The sequence below is a fragment of the Taudactylus pleione genome, unplaced genomic scaffold, assembly GCF_031769625.1.
Source record: "Taudactylus pleione unplaced genomic scaffold, aTauple2 ptg000612l, whole genome shotgun sequence".
In the NCBI taxonomy this organism is placed as follows: Eukaryota; Metazoa; Chordata; class Amphibia; order Anura; family Myobatrachidae; genus Taudactylus; species Taudactylus pleione.
In genome coordinates this window covers 2,232,366-2,258,591 of record NW_028285014.1, presented here as the reverse complement: position 1 = coordinate 2,258,591, position 26,226 = coordinate 2,232,366, and the positions used below count along the sequence as shown (strand labels likewise).

At 33.8% G+C, this 26,226-nt stretch overlaps 9 non-coding genes across 9 annotated transcripts; all 9 read right to left on the bottom strand.

Moving 5' to 3' along the window:
* Window positions 1-1,909: 1,909 nt before the first annotated feature.
* TRNAL-CAA (transfer RNA leucine (anticodon CAA)) lies at window positions 1,910-2,018 on the bottom strand. Its single transcript has 2 exons — window positions 1,981-2,018; window positions 1,910-1,955 (listed from the first exon to the last, which is right to left on the bottom strand). It is a non-coding gene; the product is annotated as a tRNA-Leu (tRNA).
* A 2,197-nt stretch (window positions 2,019-4,215) lies between these two features.
* Window positions 4,216-4,324, bottom strand: TRNAL-CAA (transfer RNA leucine (anticodon CAA)). Its single transcript has 2 exons — window positions 4,287-4,324; window positions 4,216-4,261 (listed from the first exon to the last, which is right to left on the bottom strand). It is a non-coding gene; the product is annotated as a tRNA-Leu (tRNA).
* Window positions 4,325-6,521: 2,197 nt separating this feature from the next.
* TRNAL-CAA (transfer RNA leucine (anticodon CAA)) lies at window positions 6,522-6,630 on the bottom strand. Its single transcript has 2 exons — window positions 6,593-6,630; window positions 6,522-6,567 (listed from the first exon to the last, which is right to left on the bottom strand). It is a non-coding gene; the product is annotated as a tRNA-Leu (tRNA).
* Window positions 6,631-8,827: 2,197 nt separating this feature from the next.
* Window positions 8,828-8,936, bottom strand: TRNAL-CAA (transfer RNA leucine (anticodon CAA)). The gene is made up of 2 exons: window positions 8,899-8,936; window positions 8,828-8,873 (listed from the first exon to the last, which is right to left on the bottom strand). It is a non-coding gene; the product is annotated as a tRNA-Leu (tRNA).
* A 4,502-nt stretch (window positions 8,937-13,438) lies between these two features.
* TRNAL-CAA (transfer RNA leucine (anticodon CAA)) lies at window positions 13,439-13,547 on the bottom strand. Its single transcript has 2 exons — window positions 13,510-13,547; window positions 13,439-13,484 (listed from the first exon to the last, which is right to left on the bottom strand). It is a non-coding gene; the product is annotated as a tRNA-Leu (tRNA).
* A 2,195-nt stretch (window positions 13,548-15,742) lies between these two features.
* TRNAL-CAA (transfer RNA leucine (anticodon CAA)) lies at window positions 15,743-15,851 on the bottom strand. The gene is made up of 2 exons: window positions 15,814-15,851; window positions 15,743-15,788 (listed from the first exon to the last, which is right to left on the bottom strand). It is a non-coding gene; the product is annotated as a tRNA-Leu (tRNA).
* Window positions 15,852-20,354: 4,503 nt separating this feature from the next.
* Window positions 20,355-20,463, bottom strand: TRNAL-CAA (transfer RNA leucine (anticodon CAA)). The gene is made up of 2 exons: window positions 20,426-20,463; window positions 20,355-20,400 (listed from the first exon to the last, which is right to left on the bottom strand). It is a non-coding gene; the product is annotated as a tRNA-Leu (tRNA).
* Window positions 20,464-23,812: 3,349 nt separating this feature from the next.
* TRNAL-CAA (transfer RNA leucine (anticodon CAA)) lies at window positions 23,813-23,921 on the bottom strand. Its single transcript has 2 exons — window positions 23,884-23,921; window positions 23,813-23,858 (listed from the first exon to the last, which is right to left on the bottom strand). It is a non-coding gene; the product is annotated as a tRNA-Leu (tRNA).
* A 2,196-nt stretch (window positions 23,922-26,117) lies between these two features.
* On the bottom strand, window positions 26,118-26,226 carry TRNAL-CAA (transfer RNA leucine (anticodon CAA)). The gene is made up of 2 exons: window positions 26,189-26,226; window positions 26,118-26,163 (listed from the first exon to the last, which is right to left on the bottom strand). It is a non-coding gene; the product is annotated as a tRNA-Leu (tRNA).

Below are 26,226 nucleotides of genomic sequence, written 5' to 3'. Positions count from 1 at the left end.
GTTATATGTAAAGTCTAAGAGCCTTAAAATACTTTCGATGCCAATTATTCTTGTGTTTTATGTTTAGATTACTGAATACTAAAAGAATGTTGTGCAAACAATACTTATTCTTCAAAGGAAGAGATGTACAAGAACACGAGGACATGCACTGAAACTGGAGGGAGGTAGACTTAGAGGAAATTTGAAGAAAAATTACTTCACAGAAAGGGTAGTTGATAAAAAGAAAAGCCTCCCATCCGATGTTGTTGAAGCTAAATGGTGAAACAATTTAAACACGCTTCGGATAGGCATAAGAATATCCTTAAGAGAAATGTAAGGAGCAAATAGGGTTGAAGTTGCCTAAAGGATACATGAAAAGGAGCAGACTACATGGGCCAAGTGGTTCTTATCTGCCATCAAATTCTGTTTCTATGTAATACATTATTTCAACCGCCAAATTCTACATGAACTGAACTTTAGAATTTTAAAACTAATCATAGTGTCTTTATCATTTAAGAATAATTTAATTAATTTAACTCTAATTTAATTTGATCTTGATTGGAATGTAGATGGGAAAATCGATCAATTCTTAGGTCTTTAAAAGTTTCTATGCCCTTTAATTCATTCAATCATTGTGCTTCATATTGTTGAGAAATAAATGGGATCAAGATATCAATGTCTGGGAGAGGAAAGATTGAAAGACTGTGGATGTCCTGAGCATACTTCTCAATGTCGGTCATTTTGTGTGTAAAACATAACCAAAGAGCATGAATATATTGTCAGAAGTGGGATTTGAACCTACGCCTCTTTACAGAGACCAGAATTCCCATTAACTGGAAGAGTAGAATCTTGAGTCTGGTGTCTTAACCCGCTCGGCCATCCTGACATGCACGTCAGTATGTCCAAACCTGCTTCCTGTTAGGGTTTATCATTTTACTATTTATATTTTTGATTGTGTTTTTGACAAATAATTTGGCCTTGTTGAAAATGGGGTCATTAAATCAAGATCTTAGATTAATGCATTTCCTCTAAAAGCTGTTTCTTAAATAACATTATTTAGGAAAAATGGCTCAAGCTAAAGTGTTATCCTTCAAAATTACTGTTGCCACCCTTTACTAAGGTCTTCATCCTAGCAGAACAGATTAGTTTGTCTTAGAAGTAAATTGTATATCACGTTATATGTAAAGTCTAAGAGCCTTAAAATACTTTCAATGCCAATTATTCTTGTGTTTTATGTTTAGATTACTGAATACTAAAAGAATGTTGTGCAAACAATACTTATTCTTCAAAGGAAGAGATGTACAAGAACACGAGGACATGCACTGAAACTGGAGGGAGGTAGACTTAGAGGAAATTTGATGAAAAATTACTTCACAGAAAGGGTAGTTGATAAATAGAAAAGCCTCCCATCCGATGTTGTTGAAGCTAAACGGTGAAACAATTTAAACATGCTTCGGATAGGCATAAGAATATCCTTAAGAGAAATGTAAGGAGCAAATAGGGTTGAAGTTGCCTAAAGGATACATGAAAAGGAGCAGACTACATGGGCCAAGTGGTTCTTATCTGCCATCAAATTCTGTTTCTATGTAATACATTATTTCAATAGCCAATTTCTACATGAACTGAACTTTAGAATTTTAAAACTAATCATAGTGTCTTTATCATTTAAGAATAATTTAATTAATTTAACTCTAATGTAATTTGATCTTGATTGGAATGTAGATGGAAAAATCGATCAATTCTTAGGTCTTTAAAAGTTTCTATGCCCTTTAATTCATTCAATCATTGTGCTTCATATTGCTGAGAAATAAATGGGATCAAGATATCAATGTCTGGGAGAGGAAAGATTGAAAGACTGTGGATGTCCTGAGCATACTTCTCAATGTCGGTCATTTTGAGTGTAAAACATAACCAAAGAGTAAGAAAATATTGTCAGAAGTGGGATTTGAGCCCACGCCTCTTTACAGAGACCAGAATTCCCATTAACTGGAAGAGTAGAATCTTGAGTCTGGCGCCTTAGACCACTCGGCCATCCTGACAAGCACATCAGTATATCCGAACCTGCTTCCTGTTAGGGTTTTTCATTTTACTATTTATATTTTTGATTGTGATTTTGACAAATAATTTGGCCTTGTTGAAAAAGGGGTCATTAAATCAAGATCTTAGATTAATGCATTTCCTCTAAAAGCTGTTTCTTAAATAACATTACTTAGGAAAAATGGCTCAAGCTAAAGTGTTATCCTTCAAAATTACTGTTGCCACCCTTTACTAAGGTCTTCATCCTAGCAGAACAGATTAGTTTGTCTTAGAAGTAAATTGTATATCACGTTATATGTAAAGTCTAAGAGCCTTAAAATACTTTCGATGCCAATTATTCTTTTGTTTTATGTTTAGATTACTGGATACTAAAAAAATGTTGTGCAAACAATAGTTATTCTTCAAAGGAAGAGATGTACAAGAACACGAGGACATGCACTGAAACTGGAGGGAGGTAGACTTAGAGGAAATTTGAAGAAAAATTACTTCACAGAAAGGGTAGTTGATAAATAGAAAAGCCTCCCATCCGATGTTGTTGAAGATAAATGGTGAATCAATTTAAACACGCTTGGGATAGGCATAAGAATATCCTTAAGAGAAATGTAAGGAGCAAATAGGATTGAAGTTGCCTAAAGGATACATGAAAAGGAGCAGACTACGTGGGCCAAGTGGTTCTTATCTGCCATCAAATTCTGTTTCTATGTAAAACATTATTTCAACCGCCAATTTCTACATGAACTGAACTTTAGAATTTTAAAACTAATCATAGTGTCTTTATCATTTAAGAATAATTAAATTAATTTAAGTCTAATGTAATTTGATCTTGATTGGAATGTAGATGGGAAAATCGATCAATTCTTAGGTCTTTAAAAGTTTCTATGTCCTTTAATTCATTCAATCATTGTGCTTCATATTGCTGAGAAATAAATGGGATCAAGATATCAATGTCTGGGAGAGGAAAGATTAAAAGACTGTGGATGTCCTGAGCATACTTCTCAATGTCAGTCATTTTGAGTGTAAAACATAACCAAAGAGCAAAAATATATTGTCAGAAGTGGGATTTGAACCTACGCCTCTTTACAGAGACCAGAATTCCCATTAACTGGAAGAGTAGAATCTTGAGTCTGGTGTCTTAGACCGCTCAGCCATCCTGACAAGCACATCAGTATGTCCAAACCTGCTTCCTGTTAGGGTTTATCATTTTACTATTTATATTTTTGATTGTGTTTTTGACAAATAATTTGGCCTTGTTGAAAATGGGGTCATTAAATCAAGATCTTAGATTAATGCATTTCCTCTAAAAGCTGTTTCTTAAATAACATTATTTAGGAAAAATGGCTCAAGCTAAAGTGTTATCCTTCAAAATTACTGTTGCCACCCTTTACTAAGGTCTTCATCCTAGCAGAACAGATTAGTTTGTCTTAGAAGTAAATTGTATATCACGTTATATGTAAAGTCTAAGAGCCTTAAAATACTTTCAATGCCAATTATTCTTGTGTTTTATGTTTAGATTACTGAATACTAAAAGAATGTTGTGCAAACAATACTTATTCTTCAAAGGAAGAGATGTACAAGAACACGAGGACATGCACTGAAACTGGAGGGAGGTAGACTTAGAGGAAATTTGATGAAAAATTACTTCACAGAAAGGGTAGTTGATAAATAGAAAAGCCTCCCATCCGATGTTGTTGAAGCTAAACGGTGAAACAATTTAAACATGCTTCGGATAGGCATAAGAATATCCTTAAGAGAAATGTAAGGAGCAAATAGGGTTGAAGTTGCCTAAAGGATACATGAAAAGGAGCAGACTACATGGGCCAAGTGGTTCTTATCTGCCATCAAATTCTGTTTCTATGTAATACATTATTTCAATAGCCAATTTCTACATGAACTGAACTTTAGAATTTTAAAACTAATCATAGTGTCTTTATCATTTAAGAATAATTTAATTAATTTAACTCTAATGTAATTTGATCTTGATTGGAATGTAGATGGAAAAATCGATCAATTCTTAGGTCTTTAAAAGTTTCTATGCCCTTTAATTCATTCAATCATTGTGCTTCATATTGCTGAGAAATAAATGGGATCAAGATATCAATGTCTGGGAGAGGAAAGATTGAAAGACTGTGGATGTCCTGAGCATACTTCTCAATGTCGGTCATTTTGAGTGTAAAACATAACCAAAGAGTAAGAAAATATTGTCAGAAGTGGGATTTGAGCCCACGCCTCTTTACAGAGACCAGAATTCCCATTAACTGGAAGAGTAGAATCTTGAGTCTGGCGCCTTAGACCACTCGGCCATCCTGACAAGCACATCAGTATATCCGAACCTGCTTCCTGTTAGGGTTTTTCATTTTACTATTTATATTTTTGATTGTGATTTTGACAAATAATTTGGCCTTGTTGAAAAAGGGGTCATTAAATCAAGATCTTAGATTAATGCATTTCCTCTAAAAGCTGTTTCTTAAATAACATTACTTAGGAAAAATGGCTCAAGCTAAAGTGTTATCCTTCAAAATTACTGTTGCCACCCTTTACTAAGGTCTTCATCCTAGCAGAACAGATTAGTTTGTCTTAGAAGTAAATTGTATATCACGTTATATGTAAAGTCTAAGAGCCTTAAAATACTTTCGATGCCAATTATTCTTTTGTTTTATGTTTAGATTACTGGATACTAAAAAAATGTTGTGCAAACAATAGTTATTCTTCAAAGGAAGAGATGTACAAGAACACGAGGACATGCACTGAAACTGGAGGGAGGTAGACTTAGAGGAAATTTGAAGAAAAATTACTTCACAGAAAGGGTAGTTGATAAATAGAAAAGCCTCCCATCCGATGTTGTTGAAGATAAATGGTGAATCAATTTAAACACGCTTGGGATAGGCATAAGAATATCCTTAAGAGAAATGTAAGGAGCAAATAGGATTGAAGTTGCCTAAAGGATACATGAAAAGGAGCAGACTACGTGGGCCAAGTGGTTCTTATCTGCCATCAAATTCTGTTTCTATGTAAAACATTATTTCAACCGCCAATTTCTACATGAACTGAACTTTAGAATTTTAAAACTAATCATAGTGTCTTTATCATTTAAGAATAATTAAATTAATTTAAGTCTAATGTAATTTGATCTTGATTGGAATGTAGATGGGAAAATCGATCAATTCTTAGGTCTTTAAAAGTTTCTATGTCCTTTAATTCATTCAATCATTGTGCTTCATATTGCTGAGAAATAAATGGGATCAAGATATCAATGTCTGGGAGAGGAAAGATTAAAAGACTGTGGATGTCCTGAGCATACTTCTCAATGTCAGTCATTTTGAGTGTAAAACATAACCAAAGAGCAAAAATATATTGTCAGAAGTGGGATTTGAACCTACGCCTCTTTACAGAGACCAGAATTCCCATTAACTGGAAGAGTAGAATCTTGAGTCTGGTGTCTTAGACCGCTCAGCCATCCTGACAAGCACATCAGTATGTCCAAACCTGCTTCCTGTTAGGGTTTATCATTTTACTATTTATATTTTTGATTGTGATTTTGACAAATAATTTGGACTTGTTGAAAAAGGGGTCATTAATTCAAGATCTTAGATTAATGCATTTCCTCTAAAAGCTGTTTCTAAAATAACATTATTTAGGAAAAATGGCTCAAGCTAAAGTGTTATCCTTCAAAATTACTGTTGCCACCCTTTACTAAGGTCTTCATCCTAGCAGAACAGATTAGTTTGTCTTAGAAGTAAATTGTATATCACGTTATATGTAAAGTCTAAGAGCCTTAAAATACTTTCAATGCCAATTATTCTTGTGTTTTATGTTTAGATTACTGAATACTAAAAGAATGTTGTGCAAACAATACTTATTCTTCAAAGGAAGAGATGTACAAGAACACGAGGACATGCACTGAAACTGGAGGGAGGTAGACTTAGAGGAAATTTGATGAAAAATTACTTCACAGAAAGGGTAGTTGATAAATAGAAAAGCCTCCCATCCGATGTTGTTGAAGCTAAACGGTGAAACAATTTAAACATGCTTCGGATAGGCATAAGAATATCCTTAAGAGAAATGTAAGGAGCAAATAGGGTTGAAGTTGCCTAAAGGATACATGAAAAGGAGCAGACTACATGGGCCAAGTGGTTCTTATCTGCCATCAAATTCTGTTTCTATGTAATACATTATTTCAATAGCCAATTTCTACATGAACTGAACTTTAGAATTTTAAAACTAATCATAGTGTCTTTATCATTTAAGAATAATTTAATTAATTTAACTCTAATGTAATTTGATCTTGATTGGAATGTAGATGGAAAAATCGATCAATTCTTAGGTCTTTAAAAGTTTCTATGCCCTTTAATTCATTCAATCATTGTGCTTCATATTGCTGAGAAATAAATGGGATCAAGATATCAATGTCTGGGAGAGGAAAGATTGAAAGACTGTGGATGTCCTGAGCATACTTCTCAATGTCGGTCATTTTGAGTGTAAAACATAACCAAAGAGTAAGAAAATATTGTCAGAAGTGGGATTTGAGCCCACGCCTCTTTACAGAGACCAGAATTCCCATTAACTGGAAGAGTAGAATCTTGAGTCTGGCGCCTTAGACCACTCGGCCATCCTGACAAGCACATCAGTATATCCGAACCTGCTTCCTGTTAGGGTTTTTCATTTTACTATTTATATTTTTGATTGTGATTTTGACAAATAATTTGGCCTTGTTGAAAAAGGGGTCATTAAATCAAGATCTTAGATTAATGCATTTCCTCTAAAAGCTGTTTCTTAAATAACATTACTTAGGAAAAATGGCTCAAGCTAAAGTGTTATCCTTCAAAATTACTGTTGCCACCCTTTACTAAGGTCTTCATCCTAGCAGAACAGATTAGTTTGTCTTAGAAGTAAATTGTATATCACGTTATATGTAAAGTCTAAGAGCCTTAAAATACTTTCGATGCCAATTATTCTTTTGTTTTATGTTTAGATTACTGGATACTAAAAAAATGTTGTGCAAACAATAGTTAGTCTTCAAAGGAAGAGATGTACAAGAACACGAGGACATGCACTGAAACTGGAGGGAGGTAGACTTAGAGGAAATTTGAAGAAAAATTACTTCACAGAAAGGGTAGTTGATAAATAGAAAAGCCTCCCATCCGATGTTGTTGAAGATAAATGGTGAATCAATTTAAACACGCTTGGGATAGGCATAAGAATATCCTTAAGAGAAATGTAAGGAGCAAATAGGATTGAAGTTGCCTAAAGGATACATGAAAAGGAGCAGACTACGTGGGCCAAGTGGTTCTTATCTGCCATCAAATTCTGTTTCTATGTAAAACATTATTTCAACCGCCAATTTCTACATGAACTGAACTTTAGAATTTTAAAACTAATCATAGTGTCTTTATCATTTAAGAATAATTAAATTAATTTAAGTCTAATGTAATTTGATCTTGATTGGAATGTAGATGGGAAAATCGATCAATTCTTAGGTCTTTAAAAGTTTCTATGTCCTTTAATTCATTCAATCATTGTGCTTCATATTGCTGAGAAATAAATGGGATCAAGATATCAATGTCTGGGAGAGGAAAGATTAAAAGACTGTGGATGTCCTGAGCATACTTCTCAATGTCAGTCATTTTGAGTGTAAAACATAACCAAAGAGCAAAAATATATTGTCAGAAGTGGGATTTGAACCTACGCCTCTTTACAGAGACCAGAATTCCCATTAACTGGAAGAGTAGAATCTTGAGTCTGGTGTCTTAGACCGCTCAGCCATCCTGACAAGCACATCAGTATGTCCAAACCTGCTTCCTGTTAGGGTTTATCATTTTACTATTTATATTTTTGATTGTGTTTTTGACAAATAATTTGGCCTTGTTGAAAATGGGGTCATTAAATCAAGATCTTAGATTAATGCATTTCCTCTAAAAGCTGTTTCTTAAATAACATTATTTAGGAAAAATGGCTCAAGCTAAAGTGTTATCCTTCAAAATTACTGTTGCCACCCTTTACTAAGGTCTTCATCCTAGCAGAACAGATTAGTTTGTCTTAGAAGTAAATTGTATATCACGTTATATGTAAAGTCTAAGAGCCTTAAAATACTTTCAATGCCAATTATTCTTGTGTTTTATGTTTAGATTACTGAATACTAAAAGAATGTTGTGCAAACAATACTTATTCTTCAAAGGAAGAGATGTACAAGAACACGAGGACATGCACTGAAACTGGAGGGAGGTAGACTTAGAGGAAATTTGATGAAAAATTACTTCACAGAAAGGGTAGTTGATAAATAGAAAAGCCTCCCATCCGATGTTGTTGAAGCTAAACGGTGAAACAATTTAAACATGCTTCGGATAGGCATAAGAATATCCTTAAGAGAAATGTAAGGAGCAAATAGGGTTGAAGTTGCCTAAAGGATACATGAAAAGGAGCAGACTACATGGGCCAAGTGGTTCTTATCTGCCATCAAATTCTGTTTCTATGTAATACATTATTTCAATAGCCAATTTCTACATGAACTGAACTTTAGAATTTTAAAACTAATCATAGTGTCTTTATCATTTAAGAATAATTTAATTAATTTAACTCTAATGTAATTTGATCTTGATTGGAATGTAGATGGAAAAATCGATCAATTCTTAGGTCTTTAAAAGTTTCTATGCCCTTTAATTCATTCAATCATTGTGCTTCATATTGCTGAGAAATAAATGGGATCAAGATATCAATGTCTGGGAGAGGAAAGATTGAAAGACTGTGGATGTCCTGAGCATACTTCTCAATGTCGGTCATTTTGAGTGTAAAACATAACCAAAGAGTAAGAAAATATTGTCAGAAGTGGGATTTGAGCCCACGCCTCTTTACAGAGACCAGAATTCCCATTAACTGGAAGAGTAGAATCTTGAGTCTGGCGCCTTAGACCACTCGGCCATCCTGACAAGCACATCAGTATATCCGAACCTGCTTCCTGTTAGGGTTTTTCATTTTACTATTTATATTTTTGATTGTGATTTTGACAAATAATTTGGCCTTGTTGAAAAAGGGGTCATTAAATCAAGATCTTAGATTAATGCATTTCCTCTAAAAGCTGTTTCTTAAATAACATTACTTAGGAAAAATGGCTCAAGCTAAAGTGTTATCCTTCAAAATTACTGTTGCCACCCTTTACTAAGGTCTTCATCCTAGCAGAACAGATTAGTTTGTCTTAGAAGTAAATTGTATATCACGTTATATGTAAAGTCTAAGAGCCTTAAAATACTTTCGATGCCAATTATTCTTTTGTTTTATGTTTAGATTACTGGATACTAAAAAAATGTTGTGCAAACAATAGTTATTCTTCAAAGGAAGAGATGTACAAGAACACGAGGACATGCACTGAAACTGGAGGGAGGTAGACTTAGAGGAAATTTGAAGAAAAATTACTTCACAGAAAGGGTAGTTGATAAATAGAAAAGCCTCCCATCCGATGTTGTTGAAGATAAATGGTGAATCAATTTAAACACGCTTGGGATAGGCATAAGAATATCCTTAAGAGAAATGTAAGGAGCAAATAGGATTGAAGTTGCCTAAAGGATACATGAAAAGGAGCAGACTACGTGGGCCAAGTGGTTCTTATCTGCCATCAAATTCTGTTTCTATGTAAAACATTATTTCAACCGCCAATTTCTACATGAACTGAACTTTAGAATTTTAAAACTAATCATAGTGTCTTTATCATTTAAGAATAATTAAATTAATTTAAGTCTAATGTAATTTGATCTTGATTGGAATGTAGATGGGAAAATCGATCAATTCTTAGGTCTTTAAAAGTTTCTATGTCCTTCAATTCATTCAATCATTGTGCTTCATATTGCTGAGAAATAAATGGGATCAAGATATCAATGTCTGGGAGAGGAAAGATTAAAAGACTGTGGATGTCCTGAGCATACTTCTCAATGTCAGTCATTTTGAGTGTAAAACATAACCAAAGAGCAAAAATATATTGTCAGAAGTGGGATTTGAACCTACGCCTCTTTACAGAGACCAGAATTCCCATTAACTGGAAGAGTAGAATCTTGAGTCTGGTGTCTTAGACCGCTCAGCCATCCTGACAAGCACATCAGTATGTCCAAACCTGCTTCCTGTTAGGGTTTATCATTTTACTATTTATATTTTTGATTGTGATTTTGACAAATAATTTGGCCTTGTTGAAAAAGGGGTCATTAAATCAAGATCTTAGATTAATGCATTTCCTCTAAAAGCTGTTTCTTAAATAACATTATTTAGGAAAAATGGCTCAAGCTAAAGTGTTATCCTTCAAAATTACTGTTGCCACCCTTTACTAAGGTCTTCATCCTAGCAGAACAGATTAGTTTGTCTTAGAAGTAAATTGTATATCACGTTATAAGTAAAGTCTAAGAGCATTAAAATACTTTTGATGCCAATTATTCTTGTGTTTTATGTTTAGATTACTGAATACTAAAAGAATGTTGTGCAAACAATACTTATTCTTCAAAGGAAGAGATGTACAAGAATACGAGGACATGCACTGAAACTGGAGGGAGGTAGACTTAGAGGAAATTTGAAGAAAAATTACTTCACAGAAAGGGTAGTTGATAAATAGAAAAGCCTCCCATCCGATGTTGTTGAAGCTAAATGGTGAAACAATTTAAACATGCTTGGGATAGGCATAAGAATATCCTTAAGAGAAATGTAAGGAGCAAATAGAATTGAAGTTGCCTAAAGGATACATGAAAAGGAGCAGACTACGTGGGCCAAGTGGTTCTTATCTGCCATCAAATTCTGTTTCTATGTAAAACATTATTTCAACAGTCAATTTCTACATGAACTGAACATTAGAATTTTAAAACTAATCATAGTGTCTTTATCATTTAAGAATAATTTAATTAATTTAACTCTAATGTAATTTGATCTTGATTGGAATGTAGATGGAAAAATCGATCAATTCTTAGGTCTTTAACAGTTTCTATGCCCTTTAATTCATTCAATCATTGTGCTTCATATTGCTTAGAAATAAATGGGATCAAGATATCAATGTCTGGGAGCGGAAAGATTGAAAGACTGTGGATGTCCTGAGCATACTTCTCAATGTCGGTATTTTGAGTGTAAAACATAACCAAAGAGCAAGAAAATATTGTCAGAAGTGGGATTTGAACCCATGCCTCTTTACAGAGACCAGAATTCCCATTAACTGGAAGAGTAGAATCTTGAGTCTGGCGCCTTAGACTGCTCGGCCATCCTGACAAGCACATCAGTATGTCCGAACCTGCTGTCTGTTAGGGTTTATAAATTTACTATTTATATTTTTGATTGTGATTTTGACAAATAATTTGGACTTGTTGAAAAAGGGGTCATTAATTCAAGATCTTAGATTAATGCATTTCCTCTAAAAGCTGTTTCTAAAATAACATTATTTAGGAAAAATGGCTCAAGCTAAAGTGTTATCCTTCAAAATTACTGTTGCCACCCTTTACTAAGGTCTTCATCCTAGCAGAACAGATTAGTTTGTCTTAGAAGTAAATTGTATATCATGTTATATGTAAAGTCTAAGAGCCTTAAAATACTTTCGATGCCAATTATTCTTGTGTTTTGTGTTTAGATTACTGAATACTAAAAGAATGTTGTGCAAACAATACTTATTCTTCAAAGGAAGAGATGTACAAGAACACGAGGACATGCACTGAAACTGGAGGGAGGTAGACTTAGAGGAAATTTGAAGAAAAATTACTTCACAGAAAGGGTAGTTGATAAAAAGAAAAGCCTCCCATCCGATGTTGTTGAAGCTAAATGGTGAAACAATTTAAACACGCTTCGGATAGGCATAAGAATATCCTTAAGAGAAATGTAAGGAGCAAATAGGGTTGAAGTTGCCTAAAGGATACATGAAAAGGAGCAGACTACATGGGCCAAGTGGTTCTTATCTGCCATCAAATTCTGTTTCTATGTAATACATTATTTCAATAGCCAAATTCTACATGAACTGAACTTTAGAATTTTAAAACTAATCATAGTGTCTTTATCATTTAAGAATAATTTAATTAATTTAACTCTAATTTAATTTGATCTTGATTGGAATGTAGATGGGAAAATCGATCAATTCTTAGGTCTTTAAAAGTTTCTATGCCCTTTAATTCATTCAATCATTGTGCTTCATATTGCTGAGAAATAAATGGGATCAAGATATCAATGTCTGGGAGAGGAAAGATTGAAAGACTGTGGATGTCCTGAGCATACTTCTCAATGTCGGTCATTTTGAGTGTAAAACATAACCAAAGAGCATGAATATATTGTCAGAAGTGGGATTTGAACCTACGCCTCTTTACAGAGACCAGAATTCCCATTAACTGGAAGAGTAGAATCTTGAGTCTGGTGTCTTAACCCGCTCGGCCATCCTGACATGCACGTCAGTATGTCCAAACCTGCTTCCTGTTAGGGTTTATCATTTTACTATTTATATTTTTGATTGTGTTTTTGACAAATAATTTGGCCTTGTTGAAAATGGGGTCATTAAATCAAGATCTTAGATTAATGCATTTCCTCTAAAAGCTGTTTCTTAAATAACATTATTTAGGAAAAATGGCTCAAGCTAAAGTGTTATCCTTCAAAATTACTGTTGCCACCCTTTACTAAGGTCTTCATCCTAGCAGAACAGATTAGTTTGTCTTAGAAGTAAATTGTATATCACGTTATATGTAAAGTCTAAGAGCCTTAAAATACTTTCAATGCCAATTATTCTTGTGTTTTATGTTTAGATTACTGAATACTAAAAGAATGTTGTGCAAACAATACTTATTCTTCAAAGGAAGAGATGTACAAGAACACGAGGACATGCACTGAAACTGGAGGGAGGTAGACTTAGAGGAAATTTGATGAAAAATTACTTCACAGAAAGGGTAGTTGATAAATAGAAAAGCCTCCCATCCGATGTTGTTGAAGCTAAACGGTGAAACAATTTAAACATGCTTCGGATAGGCATAAGAATATCCTTAAGAGAAATGTAAGGAGCAAATAGGGTTGAAGTTGCCTAAAGGATACATGAAAAGGAGCAGACTACATGGGCCAAGTGGTTCTTATCTGCCATCAAATTCTGTTTCTATGTAATACATTATTTCAATAGCCAATTTCTACATGAACTGAACTTTAGAATTTTAAAACTAATCATAGTGTCTTTATCATTTAAGAATAATTTAATTAATTTAACTCTAATGTAATTTGATCTTGATTGGAATGTAGATGGAAAAATCGATCAATTCTTAGGTCTTTAAAAGTTTCTATGCCCTTTAATTCATTCAATCATTGTGCTTCATATTGCTGAGAAATAAATGGGATCAAGATATCAATGTCTGGGAGAGGAAAGATTGAAAGACTGTGGATGTCCTGAGCATACTTCTCAATGTCGGTCATTTTGAGTGTAAAACATAACCAAAGAGTAAGAAAATATTGTCAGAAGTGGGATTTGAGCCCACGCCTCTTTACAGAGACCAGAATTCCGATTAACTGGAAGAGTAGAATCTTGAGTCTGGCGCCTTAGACCACTCGGCCATCCTGACAAGCACATCAGTATATCCGAACCTGCTTCCTGTTAGGGTTTTTCATTTTACTATTTATATTTTTGATTGTGATTTTGACAAATAATTTGGCCTTGTTGAAAAAGGGGTCATTAAATCAAGATCTTAGATTAATGCATTTCCTCTAAAAGCTGTTTCTTAAATAACATTACTTAGGAAAAATGGCTCAAGCTAAAGTGTTATCCTTCAAAATTACTGTTGCCACCCTTTACTAAGGTCTTCATCCTAGCAGAACAGATTAGTTTGTCTTAGAAGTAAATTGTATATCACGTTATATGTAAAGTCTAAGAGCCTTAAAATACTTTCGATGCCAATTATTCTTTTGTTTTATGTTTAGATTACTGAATACTAAAAAAATGTTGTGCAAACAATACTTATTCTTCAAAGGAAGAGATGTACAAGAACACGAGGACATGCACTGAAACTGGAGGGAGGTAGACTTAGAGGAAATTTGAAGAAAATTTACTTCACAGAAAGGGTAGTTGATAAATAGAAAAGCCTCCCATCCGATGTTGTTGAAGATAAATGGTGAATCAATTTAAACACGCTTGGGATAGGCATAAGAATATCCTTAAGAGAAATGTAAGGAGCAAATAGGATTGAAGTTGCCTAAAGGATACATGAAAAGGAGCAGACAACGTGGGCCAAGTGGTTCTTATCTGCCATCAAATTCTGTTTCTATGTAAAACATTATTTCAACCGCCAATTTCTACATGAACTGAACTTTAGAATTTTAAAACTAATCATAGTGTCTTTATCATTTAAGAATAATTAAATTAATTTAAGTCTAATGTAATTTGATCTTGATTGGAATGTAGATGGGAAAATCGATCAATTCTTAGGTCTTTAAAAGTTTCTATGCCCTTTAATTCATTCAATCATTGTGCTTCATATTGCTTAGAAATAAATGGGATCAAGATATCAATGTCTGGGAGAGGAAAGATTGAAAGACTGTGGATGTCCTGAGCATACCTCTCAATGTCGGTCATTTTGAGTGTAAAACATAACCAAAGAGCAAGACAATATTGTCAGAAGTGGGATTTGAACCTATACCTCTTTACAGAGACCAGAATCACCATTAACTGAAAAAGTAGAACCTTGAGTCTGGCGCCTCAGACCGCTTGGCCATCCTGACAAGCACATCAGTATTTCCAAACCTGCTTCCTGTTAGGGTTTATCATTTTACTATTTATATTTTTGATTGTGATTTTGACAAATAATTTCGACTTGTTGAAAAAGGGGTCATTAAATCAAGATCTTCGATTAATGCATTTCCTCTAAAAGCTGTTTCTTAAATAACATTATTTAGGAAAAAAGCTCAAGCTAAAGTGTTATCCTTCAAAATTACTGTTGCCACCCTTTACTAAGGTCTTCATCCTAGCAGAACAGATTAGTTTGTCTTAGAAGTAAATAGTATATCACGTTATATGTAAAGTCTAAGAGCCTTAAAATACTTTCGATGCCAATTATTCTTGTGTTTTATGTTTAGATTACTGAATACTAAAAGAATGTTGTGCAAGCAATACTTATTCTTCAAAGGAAGAGATGTACAAGAATACGAGGACATGCACTGAAACTAGAGGGAGGTAGACTTAGAGGAAATTTGAAGAAAAATTACTTCACAGAAAGGGTAGTTGATAAATAGAAAAGCCTCCCATCCGATGTTGTTGAAGCTAAATGGTGAAACAATTTAAACATGCTTGGGATAGGCATAAGAATATCCTTAAGAGAAATGTAAGGAGCAAATAGGATTGAAGTTGCCTAAAGGATACATGAAAAGGAGCAGACTACGTGGGCCAAGTGGTTCTTATCTGCCATCAAATTCTGTTTCTATGTAAAACATTATTTCAACAGTCAATTTCTACATGAACTGAACATTAGAATTTTAAAACTAATCATAGTGTCTTTATCATTTAAGAATAATTTAATTAATTTAACTCTAATGTAATTTGATCTTGATTGGAATGTAGATGGAAAAATCGATCAATTCTTAGGTCTTTAACAGTTTCTATGCCCTTTAATTCATTCAATCATTGTGCTTCATATTGCTTAGAAATAAATGGGATCAAGATATCAATGTCTGGGAGCGGAAAGATTGAAAGACTGTGGATGTCCTGAGCATACTTCTCAATGTCGGTATTTTGAGTGTAAAACATAACCAAAGAGCAAGAAAATATTGTCAGAAGTGGGATTTGAACCCATGCCTCTTTACAGAGACCAGAATTCCCATTAACTGGAAGAGTAGAATCTTGAGTCTGGCGCCTTAGACCGCTCGGCCATCCTGACAAGCACATCAGTATGTCTGAACCTACTGTCTGTTAGGGTTTATAAATTTACTATTTATATTTTTGATTGTGATTTTGACAAATAATTTGGACTTGTTGAAAAAGGGGTCATTAATTCAAGATCTTAGATTAATGCATTTCCTCTAAAAGCTGTTTCTTAAATAACATTATTTAGGAAAAATGGCTCAAGCTAAAGTGTTATCCTTCAAAATTACTGTTGCCACCCTTTACTAAGGTCTTCATCCTAGCAGAACAGATTAGTTTGTCTTAGAAGTAAATTGTATATCACGTTATATGTAAAGTCTAAGAGCCTTAAAATACTTTCAATGCCAATTATTCTTGTGTTTTATGTTTAGATTACTGAATACTAAAAGAATGTTGTGCAAACAATACTTATTCTTCAAAGGAAGAGATGTACAAGAACACGAGGACATGCACTGAAACTGGAGGGAGGTAGACTTAGAGGAAATTTGAAGAAAAATTACTTCACAGAAAGGGTAGTTGATAAATAGAAAAGCCTCCCATCCGATGTTGTTGAAGCTAAATGGTGAATCAATTTAAACACGCTTGGGATAGGCATAAGAATATCCTTAAGAGAAATGTAAGGAGCAAATAGGATTGAAGTTGCCTAAAGGATACATGAAAAGGAGCAGACTACGTGGGCCAAGTGGTTCTTATCTGCCATCAAATTCTGTTTCTATGTAAAACATTATTTCAACTGCCAATTTCTACATGAACTGAACTTTAGAATTTTAAAACTAATCATAGTGTCTTTATCATTTAAGAATAATTAAATTACTTTAAGTCTAATGTAATTTGATCTTGATTGGAATGTAGATGGGAAAATCGATCAATTCTTAGGTCTTTAAAAGTTTCTATGCCCTTTAATTCATTCAATCATTGTGCTTCATATTGCTTAGAAATAAATGGGATCAAGATATCAATGTCTGGGAGAGGAAAGATTGAAAGACTGTGGATGTCCTGAGCATACCTCTCAATGTCGGTCATTTTGAGTGTAAAACATAACCAAAGAGCAAGACAATATTGTCAGAAGTGGGATTTGAACCTATACCTCTTTACAGAGACCAGAATCACCATTAACTGAAAAAGTAGAACCTTGAGTCTGGCGCCTCAGACCGCTTGGCCATCCTGACAAGCACGTCAGTATTTCCAAACCTGCTTCCTGTTAGGGTTTATCATTTTACTATTTATTTTTTTTGATTGTGATTTTGACAAATAATTTCGACTTGTTGAAAAAGGGGTCATTAAATCAAGATCTTCGATTAATGCATTTCCTCTAAAAGCTGTTTCTTGAATAACATTATTTAGGAAAAAAGCTCAAGCTAAAGTGTTATCCTTCAAAATTACTGTTGCCACCCTTTACTAAGGTCTTCATCCTAGCAGAACAGATTAGTTTGTCTTAGAAGTAAATAGTATATCACGTTATATGTAAAGTCTAAGAGCCTTAAAATACTTTCGATGCCAATTATTCTTGTGTTTTATGTTTAGATTACTGAATACTAAAAGAATGTTGTGCAAGCAATACTTATTCTTCAAAGGAAGAGATGTACAAGAACACGAGGACATGCACTGAAACTGGAGGGAGGTAGACTTAGAGGAAATTTGAAGAAAAATTACTTCACAGAAAGGGTAGTTGATAAAAAGAAAAGCCTCCCATCCGATGTTGTTGAAGCTAAATGGTGAAACAATTTAAACACGCTTCGGATAGGCATAAGAATATCCTTAAGAGAAATGTAAGGAGCAAATAGGGTTGAAGTTGCCTAAAGGATACATGAAAAGGAGCAGACTACATGGGCCAAGTGGTTCTTATCTGCCATCAAATTCTGTTTCTATGTAATACATTATTTCAATAGCCAATTTCTACATGAACTGAACTTTAGAATTTTAAAACTAATCATAGTGTCTTTATCATTTAAGAATAATTTAATTAATTTAACTCTAATTTAATTTGATCTTGTTTGGAATGTAGATGGGAAAATCGATCAATTCTTAGGTCTTTAAAAGTTTCTATGCCCTTTAATTCATTCAATCATTGTGCTTCATATTGCTGAGATATAAATGGGATCAAGATATCAATGTCTGGGAGAGGAAAGATTAAAAGACTGTGGATGTCCTGAGCATACTTCTCAATGTCAGTCATTTTGAGTGTAAAACATAACCAAAGAGCAAAAATATATTGTCAGAAGTGGGATTTGAACCTACGCCTCTTTACAGAGACCAGAATTCCCATTAACTGGAAGAGTAGAATCTTGAGTCTGGTGTCTTAGACCGCTCAGCCATCCTGACAAGCCCATCAGTATGTCCAAACCTGCTTCCTGTTAGGGTTTATCATTTTACTATTTATATTTTTGATTGTGATTTTGACAAATAATTTGGCCTTGTTGAAAAAGGGGTCATTAAATCAAGATCTTAGATTAATGCATTTCCTCTATAAGCTGTTTCTTAAATAACATTATTTAGGAAAAATGGCTCAAGCTAAAGTGTTATCCTTCAAAATTACTGTTGCCACCCTTTACTAAGGTCTTCATCGTAGCAGAACAGATTAGTTTGTCTTAGAAGTAAATTGTATATCACGTTATAAGTAAAGTCTAAGAGCATTAAAATACTTTCGATGCCAATTATTCTTGTGTTTTATGTTTAGATTACTGAATACTAAAAGAATGTTGTGCAAACAATACTTATTCTTCAAAGGAAGAGATGTACAAGAATACGAGGACATGCACTGAAACTGGAGGGAGGTAGACTTAGAGGAAATTTGAAGAAAAATTACTTCACAGAAAGGGTAGTTGATAAATAGAAAAGCCTCCCATCCGATGTTGTTGAAGCTAAATGGTGAAACAATTTAAACACGCTTCGGATAGGCATAAGAATATCCTTAAGAGAAATATAAGGAGCAAATAGGGTTGAAGTTGCCTAAAGGATACATGAAAAGGAGCAGACTACATGGGCCAAGTGGTTCTTATCTGCCATCAAATTCTGTTTCTATGTAATACATTATTTCAATAGCCAATTTCTATATGAACTGAACTTTAGAATTTTAAAACTAATCATATTGTCTTTATCATTTAAGAATAAATTAATTAATTTATCTCTAATGTAATTTGATCTTGATTGGAATGCAGATGGGAAAATCGATCAATTCTTAGGTCTTTAAAAGTTTCTATGCCCTTTAATTCATTCAATCATTGTGCTTCATATTGCTGAGAAATAAATGGGATCAAGATATCAATGTCTGGGAGAGAAAAGATTGAAAGACTGTGGATGTCCTGAGCATACTTCTCAATGTCGGTCATTTTGAGTGTAAAACATAACCAAAGACTAAGAAAATATTGTCAGAAGTGGGATTTGAGCCCACCCCTCTTTACAGAGACCAGAATTCCCATTACCTGGAAGAGTAGAATCTTGAGTCTGGCGCCTTAGACCACTCGGCCATCCTGACAAGCACATCAGTATATCCGAACCTGCTTCCTGTTAGGGTTTTTCATTTTACTATTTATATTTTTGATTGTGATTTTGACAAATAATTTGGACTTGTTGAAAAAGGGGTCATTAAATCAAGATCTTAGATTTATGCATTTCCTCTAAAAGCTGTTTCTTAAATAACATTATTTAGGAAAAATGGCTCAAGCTAAAGTGTTATCCTTCAAAATTACTGTTGCCACCCTTTACTAAGGTCTTCATCCTAGCAGAACAGATTAGTTTGTCTTAGAAGAAAATTGTATATCATGTTATATGTAAAGTCTAAGAGCCTTAAAATACTTTCGATGCCAATTATTCTTGTGTTTTATGTTTAGATTACTGAATACTAAAAGAATGTTGTGCAAACAATACTTATTCTTCAAAGGAAGAGATGTACAAGAACACGAGGACATGCACTGAAACTGGAGGGAGGTAGACTTAGAGGAAATTTGAAGAAAAATTACTTCACAGAAAGGGTAGTTGATAAATAGAAAAGCCTCCCATCCAATGTTGTTGAAGCTAAACGGTGAAACAATTTAAACACGCTTCGGATAGGCATAAGAATATCCTTAAGAGAAATGTAAGGAGCAAATATGGTTGAAGTTGCCTAAAGGATACATGAAAAGGAGCAGACTACATGGGCCAAGTGGTTCTTATCTGCCATCAAATTCTGTTTCTATGTAATACATTATTTCAATAGCCAATTTCTATATGAACTGAACTTTAGAATTTTAAAACTAATCATATTGTCTTTATCATTTAAGAATAATTTAATTAATTTAACTCTAATGTAATTTGATCTTGATTGGAATGCAGATGGGAAAATCGATCAATTCTTAGGTCTTTAAAAGTTTCTATGCCCTTTAATTCATTCAATCATTGTGCTTCATATTGCTGAGAAATAAATGGGATCAAGATATCAATGTCTGGGAGAGAAAAAATTGAAAGACTGTGGATGTCCTGAGCATACTTCTCAATGTCGGTCATTTTGAGTGTAAAACATAACCAAAGAGTAAGAAAATATTGTCAGAAGTGGGATTTGAGCCCACGCCTCTTTACAGAGACCAGAATTCCCATTAACTGGAAGAGTAGAATCTTGAGTCTGGCGCCTTAGACCACTCGGCCATCCTGACAAGCACATCAGTATGTCCGAACCTGCTTCCTGTTAGGGTTTTTCATTTTACTATTTATATTTTTGATTGTGATTTTGACAAATAATTTGGACTTGTTGAAAAAGGGGTCATTAAATCAAGATCTTAGATTTATGCATTTCCTCTAAAACCTGTTTCTTAAATAACATTATTTAGGAAAAATGGCTCAAGCTAAAGTGTTATCCTTCAAAATTACTGTTGCCACCCTTTACTAAGGTCTTCATCCTAGCAGAACAGATTAGTTTGTCTTAGAACAAAATTGTATATCATGTTATATGTAAAGTCTAAGAGCCATAAAATACTTTCGATGCCAATTATTCTTGTGTTTTATGTTTAGATTACTGAATACTAAAAGAATGTTGTACAAACAATATTTATTCTTCAAAGGAAGAGATGTACAAGAACATGAGGACATGCACTGAAACTGAAGGGAGGTAGACTTAGAGGAAATTTGAAGAAAAATTACTTCACAGAAAGGGTAATTGATAAATAGAAAAGCCTCCCATCCGATGTTGTTGAAGCTAAATGGTGAAACAATTTAAATACGCTTGGGATAGGCATAAGAATATCCTTAAGAGAAATATAAGGAGCAAATAGGGTTGAAGTTGCCTAAAGGATACATGAAAAGGAGCAGACTACATGGGCCAAGTGGTTCTTATCTGCCATCAAATTCTGTTTCTATGTAATACATTATTTCAATAGCCAATTTCTACATGAACTGAACTTTAGAATTTTAAAACTAATCATAGTGTCTTTATCATTTAAGAATAATTTAATTAATTTAACTCTAATGTAATTTGATCTTGATTGGAATGTAGATGGGAAAATCGATCAATTCTTAGGTCTTTAAAAGTTTCTATGCCCTTTAATTCATTCAATCATTGTGCTTCATATTGCTGAGAAATAAATGGGATCAAGATATCAATGTCTGGGAGAGGAAAGATTGAAAGACTGTGGATGTCCTGAGCATACTTCTCAATGTCGGTCATTTTGAGTGTAAAACATAACCAAAGAGCATGAATATATTGTCAAAAGTGGGATTTGAACCTACGCCTCTTTACAGAGACCAGAATTCCCATTAACTGGAAGAGTAGAATCTTGAGTCTGGTGTCTTAACCCGCTCGGCCATACTGACATGCACATCAGTATGTCCAAACCTGCTTCCTGTTAGGGTTTATCATTTTACTATTTATATTTTTGATTGTGTTTTTGACAAATAATTTGGCCTTGTTGAAAATCGGGTCATTAAATCAAGATCTTAGATTAATGCATTTCCTCTAAAAGCTGTTTCTTAAATAACATTATTTAGGAAAAATGGCTCAAGCTAAAGTGTTATCCTTCAAAATTACTGTTGCCACCCTTTACTAAGGTCTTCATCCTAGCAGAACAGATTAGTTTGTCTTAGAAGTAAATTGTATATCACGTTATATGTAAAGTCTAAGAGCCTTAAAATACTTTCAATGCCAATTATTCTTGTGTTTTATGTTTAGATTACTGAATACTAAAAGAATGTTGTGCAAACAATACTTATTCTTCAAAGGAAGAGATGTACAAGAACACGAGGACATGCACTGAAACTGGAGGGAGGTAGACTTAGAGGAAATTTGATGAAAAATTACTTCACAGAAAGGGTAGTTGATAAATAGAAAAGCCTCCCATCCGATGTTGTTGAAGCTAAACGGTGAAACAATTTAAACACGCTTCGGATAGGCATAAGAATATCCTTAAGAGAAATGTAAGGAGCAAATAGGGTTGAAGTTGCCTAAAGGATACATGAAAAGGAGCAGACTACATAGGCCAAGTGGTTCTTATCTGCCATCAAATTCTGTTTCTATGTAATACATTATTTCAATAGCCAATTTCTACATGAACTGAACTTTAGAATTTTAAAACTAATCATAGTGTCTTTATCATTTAAGAATAATTTAATTAATTTAACTCTAATGTAATTTGATCTTGATTGGAATGTAGATGGAAAAATCGATCAATTCTTAGGTCTTTAAAAGTTTATATGCCCTTTAATTCATTCAATCATTGTGCTTCATATTGCTTAGAACTAAATGGGATCAAGATATCAATGTCTGGGAGAGGAAAGATTGAAAGACTGTGGATGTCCTGAGCATACTTCTCAATGTTAGTCATTTTGAGTGTAAAACATAACCAAAGAGCAAAAATATATTGTCAGAAGTGGGATTTTAACCTACGCCTCTTTACAGAGACCAGAATTCCCATTAACTGGAAGAGTAGAATCTTCAGTCTGGTGTCTTAGACCGCTCGGCCATCCTGACAAGCACATCAGTATGTCCAAACCTGCTTCCTGTTAGGGTTTATCATTTTACTATTTATATTTTTGATTGTGATTTTGACAAATAATTTGGCCTTGTTGAAAAAGGGGTCATTAAATCAAGATCTTAGATTAATGCATTTCGTCTAAAAGCTGTTTCTTAAATAACATTATTTAGGAAAAATGGCTCAAGCTAAAGTGTTATCCTTCAAAATTACTGTTGCCACCCTTTACTAAGGTCTTCATCCTAGCAGAACAGATTAGTTTGTCTTAGAAGTAAATTGTATATCACGTTATAAGTAAAGTCTAAGAGCATTAAAATACTTTCGATGCCAATTATTCTTGTGTTTTATGTTTCGATTACTGAATACTAAAAGAATGTTGTGCAAACAATACTTATTCTTCAAAGGAAGAGATGTACAAGAATACGAGGACATGCACTGAAACTGGAGGGAGGTAGACTTAGAGGAAATTTGAAGAAAAATTACTTCACAGAAAGGGTAGTTGATAAATAGAAAAGCCTCCCATCCGATGTTGTTGAAGCTAAATGGTGAAACAATTTAAACATGCTTGGGATAGGCATAAGAATATCCTTAAGAGAAATGTAAGGAGCAAATAGGATTGAAGTTGCCTAAAGGATACATGAAAAGGAGCAGACTACGTGGGCCAAGTGGTTCTTATCTGCCATCAAATTCTGTTTCTATGTAAAACATTATTTCAACAGTCAATTTCTACATGAACTGAACATTAGAATTTTAAAACTAATCATAGTGTCTTTATCATTTAAGAATAATTTAATTAATTTAACTCTAATGTAATTTGATCTTGATTGGAATGTAGATGGGAAAATCGATCAATTCTTAGGTCTTTAAAAGTTTCTATGCCCTTTAATTCATTCAATCATTGTGCTTCATATTGCTTAGAAATAAATGGGAACAAGATATCAATGTCTGGGAGAGGAAAGATTGAAAGACTGTGGATGTCCTGAGCATACTTCTCAATGTCGGTATTTTGAGTGTAAAACATAACCAAAGAGCATGAAAATATTGTCAGAAGTGGGATTTGAACCCATGCCTCTTTACAGAGACCAGAATTCCCATTAACTGGAAGAGTAGAATCTTGAGTCTGGCGCCTTAGACCGCTCGGCCATCCTGACAAGCACATCAGTATGTCCAAACCTGCTGTCTGTTAGGGTTTATCAATTTACTATTTATATTTTTGATTGTGTTTTTGACAAATAATTTGGACTTGTTGAAAAAGGGGTCATTAAATCAAGATCTTAGATTTATGCATTTCCTCTAAAAGCTGTTTCTTAAATAACATTATTTAGGAAAAATGGCTCAAGCTAAAGTGTTATCCTTCAAAATTACTGTTGCCACCCTTTACTAAGGTCTTCATCCTAGCAGAACAGATTAGTTTGTCTTAGAAGAAAATTGTATATCATGTTATATGTAAAGTCTAAGAGCCTTAAAATACTTTCGATGCCAATTATTCTTGTGTTTTATGTTTAGATTACTGAATACTAAAAGAATGTTGTGCAAACAATACTTATTCTTCAAAGGAAGAGATGTACAAGAACACGAGGACATGCACTGAAACTGGAGGGAGGTAGACTTAGAGGAAATTTGAAGAAAAATTACTTCACAGAAAGGGTAGTTGATAAATAGAAAAGCCTCCCATCCAATGTTGTTGAAGCTAAACGGTGAAACAATTTAAACACGCTTGGGATAGGCATAAGAATATCCTTAAGAGAAATGTAAGGAGCAAATATGGTTGAAGTTGCCTAAAGGATACATGAAAAGGAGCAGACTACATGGGCCAAGTGGTTCTTATCTGCCATCAAATTCTGTTTCTATGTAATACATTATTTCAATAGCCAATTTCTATATGAACTGAACTTTAGAATTTTAAAACTAATCATATTGTCTTTATCATTTAAGAATAATTTAATTAATTTAACTTTAATGTAATTTGATCTTGCTTGGAATGCAGATGGGAAAATCGATCAATTCTTAGGTCTTTAAAAGTTTCTATGCCCTTTAATTCATTCAATCATTGTGCTTCATATTGCTGAGAAATAAATGGGATCAAGATATCAATGTCTGGGAGAGAAAAGATTGAAAGACTGTGGATGTCCTGAGCATACTTCTCAATGTCGGTCATTTTGAGTGTAAAACATAACCAAAGAGTAAGAAAATTTTGTCATAAGTGGGATTTGAGCCCACGCCTCTTTACAGAGACCAGAATTCCCATTAACTGGAAGAGTAGAATCTTGAGTCTGGCGCCTTAGACCACTCAGCCATCCTGACAAGCACATCAGTATATCCGAACCTGCTTCCTGTTAGGGTTTTTCATTTTACTATTTATATTTTTGATTGTGATTTTGACAAATAATTTGGACTTGTTGAAAAAGGGGTCATTAAATCAAGATCTTAGATTTATGCATTTCCTCTAAAAGCTGTTTCTTAAATAACATTATTTAGGAAAAATGGCTCAAGCTAAAGTGTTATCCTTCAAAATTACTGTTGCCACCCTTTACTAAGGTCTTCATCCTAGCAGAACAGATTAGTTTGTCTTAGAAGTAAATTGTATATCACGTTATAAGTAAAGTCTAAGAGCATTAAAATACTTTCGATGCCAATTATTCTTGTGTTTTATGTTTAGATTACTGAATACTAAAAGAATGTTGTGCAAACAATACTTATTCTTCAAAGGAAGAGATGTACAAGAATACGAGGACATGCACTGAAACTGGAGGGAGGTAGACTTAGAGGAAATTTGAAGAAAAATTACTTCACAGAAAGGGTAGTTGATAAATAGAAAAGCCTCCCATCCGATGTTGTTGAAGCTAAATGGTGAAACAATTTAAACATGCTTGGGATAGGCATAAGAATATCCTTAAGAGAAATGTAAGGAGCAAATAGGATTGAAGTTGCCTAAAGGATACATGAAAAGGAGCAGACTACGTGGGCCAAGTGGTTCTTATCTGCCATCAAATTCTGTTTCTATGTAAAACATTATTTCAACAGTCAATTTCTACATGAACTGAACATTAGAATTTTAAAACTAATCATAGTGTCTTTATCATTTAAGAATAATTTAATTAATTTAACTCTAATGTAATTTGATCTTGATTGGAATGTAGATGGGAAAATCGATCAATTCTTAGGTCTTTAAAAGTTTCTATGCCCTTTAATTCATTCAATCATTGTGCTTCATATTGCTTAGAAATAAATGGGAACAAGATATCAATGTCTGGGAGAGGAAAGATTGAAAGACTGTGGATGTCCTGAGCATACTTCTCAATGTCGGTATTTTGAGTGTAAAACATAACCAAAGAGCATGAAAATATTGTCAGAAGTGGGATTTGAACCCATGCCTCTTTACAGAGACCAGAATTCCCATTAACTGGAAGAGTAGAATCTTGAGTCTGGCGCCTTAGACCGCTCGGCCATCCTGAC